Source organism: Zootoca vivipara, chromosome 3 (assembly GCF_963506605.1).
Source record: "Zootoca vivipara chromosome 3, rZooViv1.1, whole genome shotgun sequence".
Classification (NCBI taxonomy): domain Eukaryota; kingdom Metazoa; phylum Chordata; class Lepidosauria; order Squamata; family Lacertidae; genus Zootoca; species Zootoca vivipara.
The window spans coordinates 119,808,140-119,812,665 of record NC_083278.1 but is presented as its reverse complement, the minus strand read 5'-3'; positions in this window follow the sequence as shown (position 1 = coordinate 119,812,665).

The window sequence follows — 4,526 nt, the reverse complement described above, 5'->3', positions numbered from 1 at the left end:
CGAGCAGGGGCCGGCCGACGGCGCTCGCGACCGTGGCTCCGCCCTCCGCGCTGCCATGGCAACCGAAGACGGAGGGCGGGGCGAGAGAGAGACAGAGAAGAGCGCGCGGCTTCTCCCGCCTCTTCCCCGGGAAGCCGCGGCCTCGCAAGCCCCGCCCACACGCTCCTCTGCGCACGCGCGAGAGCATCCCTGGGTATCCACGGGCGAAAGCAGCTGAGTGTCTCCCGTCTCTCTGGGGAGCAGCCTTGGCCCCATCGCCTCTGCAAGCAAGGCCCCTCCCTCGGAGGAAGAGTCTCCCCGAGCATGTGCAGAGGCCCATAGCCCTCGCCTCTGCGGGAGAACCAATCTTCGGCAAGGATGAGGCAAGCCTGAAGAGGTGGCAGGATTAGGCTCGAGGATACCCACCCGGCCCGGCAGGGCCTCCTCCGGCAGTGACCGGCCAGGTGCCCTGAAGGGGAGAAGCCCCAAGCAGCAGAAAGCGGAGCCATCCTCTGACATAGTTAAACTGTGGAACTCATGCCCACAGGATCTTGGGCGCTGGTTTCCAAAAGGCAATTCTTCTCTCGGTTGCCTCGCACAAGAGGCTGGTTACACGTCCACAGCATTCCCCCACAAGCCCTTAGGAGGGAGGGAGCTGAGTGTCCGTAAGTGCCTGTGGAGGCCAATTCTGGATCCACACGTCCTTCCGCAGTGGGGACATAGGTTTCTGGGCAGGAGTTGATCACGGTGTGGATTTGCCAAGCATGCCTTCCTCTTGGCATGTTCCTCCCTTGCATCCTGAGATCGAGTTTCTTCAAAGCCCATGACACCTTTGGTCAAGGCTGTTCTCCAACTGGAGCGCTGGCAGGCCAGTGTTTCCTACTTGTCAGTGTATATACTGTACTACATTTTTTAAAAATTGCCTTGAGACAGTCTTTCAACCTCTTTTGTTGACCACCAGCATTATGCTTTCCATTTTTAAGTTCAGAATAGAGTAGCTGCTTTAGAAGACGATCATCAGGCATCCGCACAACGTGACCAGTCCAACGAAGTGGATGTTGAAGAATCCTTGCTTCAACACTGGTGATCTTTGCTTCTTCCAGTACACTGATATTAGTTCACCTGTCTTCCCAAGTGATGTGTAATTTTTTTCAGAGACATCGTTGATGGAATCTTTTGAGGAGTTGGAGATGGCGTTTATAAGTGGTCCGTGTTTCACAAACATATAGTAAGGTTGGTAGTACAATAGCTTTGTAAACAGGGATTTGGGTTTCCCTGTGAATGTCCCAGTCCTCAAACACTCTGCACTTCAATCAGGAGAAAGCCGCACTCACAGAGCTCAGGTGATGCTGGATTTTGGCATCTATGTCCAGGTAGGTGAAGTGATCGACATTTCCCAATGTTACACCATTGAGTTGGATTTGTGGCACTGCAGAGGGGTTGTTGAGCAACACGCCAAGCTTTTCGCAAAGCTTCTGCAAAGATATTTAGGAGCGTTTGGAGGTCTTTCTCTGAGTGTGCACACACTATGTTGTCATCAGTATCTATGACGGACGTTATGGCAACCTTACTCTTTGCTTTCAGCCTGCTCAGGTTAAAGAGCTTTCCATCTGTTCGATATATGATTTCTACTCCGGTGGGGAGTTTCCCTTTGACAAAGTGTAGGATCATGGCAACGAAAATAATGAATAGAGTTGGGATGATAACATAACCCTTTTAAATACCTGATCCCACTGTGAATGGTTCACTTTGAAAGCCATTGTTGCTGTCATATTATCATGGAGGAGCCAAAGGATGTTCACAAATTTATCTGGGCAGCCGATTTTCAGAAGGACAATCTACAGGGCATTACGATTTACAATGTTGAAGGCCTTAGTCAGGTCAATAAACGCCATATACAGGGACTGGTTTTGCTCTCTGCATTTTTCTTGAAGCTGTCGAGCGGTGAAAATCATGTCCACCAACCTCCTAGAAGGTCTAAAACCATTTTGGGGACCTCAGATATGGTTAGGAGATGGTTTGCTAAGATCCTTGCAAGAATTTTGCCAGCTGCAGCTAATAGAGAGATGCCTTGATAGTTTCCGCAATCAGTTCTGTCACCTTTATTAAAGAGATTGATAATTTTGGCATTCATAAAGTCTGCTGGGATCTCTAGCATCATAGAATCATAGAGTTGGAAGAGACCACAAGGGCCATCCAGTCCAACCCCCTGCCGAGCAGGAAACACCATCAAAGCATTCTTGACATATGCCTGTCAAGCCTCTGCTTAAAGACCTCCAAAGGAGGAGACTCCACCACACTCCTTGGCAGCAAATTCCACTGCCGAACAGCTCTTACTGTCAGGAAGTTCTTTCTATTGTTTAGGTGGAATCTTCTTTCTTGTAGTTTGAATCCATTGCTCCGTGTCCGCTTCTCTGGAGCAGCAGAAAACAACCTTTCTCCTGTATATGACATCCTTTTATATATTTGAACATGGCTATCATATCACCCCTTAACCTTCTCTTCTCCAGGCTAAACATACCCAGCCATAGCTGCCAAGTTTTCCCTTTTCTCGCGAGGAAGCCTATTCAGCATAAGGGAAAATCCCTTAAAAAAGGGGATAACTTGGCAGCTATGTACCCAGCTCCCTAAGCCATTCCTCATAAGGCATCGTTTCCAGGCCTTTGACCATTTTGGTTGCCCTCTTCTGGACACGTTCCAGCTTGTCAGTATCCTTCTTGAACTGTGGTGCCCAGAACTGAACACAGTACTCCAGGTGAGGTCTGACCAGAGCAGAATACAGTGGTACAATTACTTCCCTAGATCTAGATGCTATACTCCTATTGATGCAGCCCAGAATTGCATTGGCTTTTTTAGCTGCTGCATCACACTGTTGACTCATGTCAAGTTTGTGGTCTACCAAGACTCCTAGATCCTTTTCACATGTACTGCTCTCAAGCCAGGTGTCTCCCATCCTGTATTTGTGCCTTTCATTTTTTCTGCCCAAGTGTAGTACTTTACATTTCTCCTTGTTAAAATTCATCTTGTTTGCTTTAACTCTACTCTCTCCCAGATTTTTTCGATGAGCTTGTGAAGTTGTTGTGTAAGTTCAATTCTGCCCACTTTGAAGATTTCAGCAGGTATCCCATCAGGTTCACTGGCTTTGTTGTTTTTCACTTGGTTAATAGCTGTACACAACTCTCCCAGATTTGGAGATACATACTGCAAGCTCGTCTCTAACTTGTTTTTGCGGAATTTGTGAGAGGACCTCAGCAGCTACGAGGGAGTTGCGGTTAAGGAGATGTTGGTAATGTTCTTCCCAGCGCAGTGCAATAGCTTCTTTATCTTTTTTAGAAGTCTGATACCATCTGCTGAGCGTAGGGGGCATATGCCATGATTTATTGGCCCATTTATTGGCCCAAGGATCTCTTGAGCTTTTTTTTACCCACCAGGTGTTCATTAGTTCCCTGGTTCTTTGAACCTCAGCCTTAGCGTTGACACGTTTTTTCTTAGTGACGCAGTTTCTGTCTCTTTGCCAGATCTGAAAGGCCTTCCTTTTCTTGTCAATAATGTGTTCAATCTCACTGTCATTCTCATCAAACCAGTCCTGGTGTTTCTTGGTTTGGTATCCAATAGTTCGTTCACAGGCTGCAATAATGGATGTTTTTAGCTTGGTCCAGTGTTCCTCGATGTTATCAGGGAATTCTGAAAGCAGATGGTCCTTAAGAGTCGTTTGGAAGCAATCCCACTTAATGGGGTCTTGAAGGCCTTGAGTGTTCATTTTGCGCCTTGGTTTCCTTCCTTGAAGCCTGCGTTGAGGTATAATCTTGATAGCCATCGTGGAGCGTATTAGGCGGTGATCTGTCCAGCAGTCGTCGGCACTCGTCATAGCTCTGGTTAGGAGCATATCACGGTGACCTTCAGCTCGGACAATTACATTGTCTAAGTCTAGAGGTGCCAGAGGTTCGACCAAGGGTGCCTCCAAGATGCTTTTCATGTATTTTCTTTTGTCGAAAGTGTGTGTTGGTGATAATAAGGTTGTGCGCTGCACATATTGTCAAAAGTAAGATTCCGTTCTGGGTGTCTCCTGGGCTGAGCGTGAAGCCGGAGGGGTGTCCCCACTAAGAGGCCCAGCTAGGCCGGCCTCTGGCCTTGGTCCACATTGGCAGCCTGGGATCTGTTGGCTGCCTCTGCAGTTCAGGGAGGAGGACAGCAGCCACCAAGACCCACAAGGAGAGCCAGCAGCCCCACTGCCTCCCTTGGACCAGATGGCCCTCGGATCCCCACCACCACCACCACTCTAAAATTCTAGGATTCTAAGCAGGTCCAGGCTGCCTGTTTCTGGCTTGATCTTTGGGATTTGTGCTACATTCGTCCTGCAAGGAAAGGCAGACGAGCTAAGCGCTAACCTTGCCTCTTCCACCCCAGCCTCCAAAACCTGACCCCCCCAAGGGCCTTTAGGGGTGCCAGCAAAGCAGCAGGACATGAGCCAAGAGGGGAGGGTGCTGGCATGTGCAAGAGGCACCTGGCATGCCCAGGGCAGCTGGTTGCGGGGCAGAAGGGCTGCA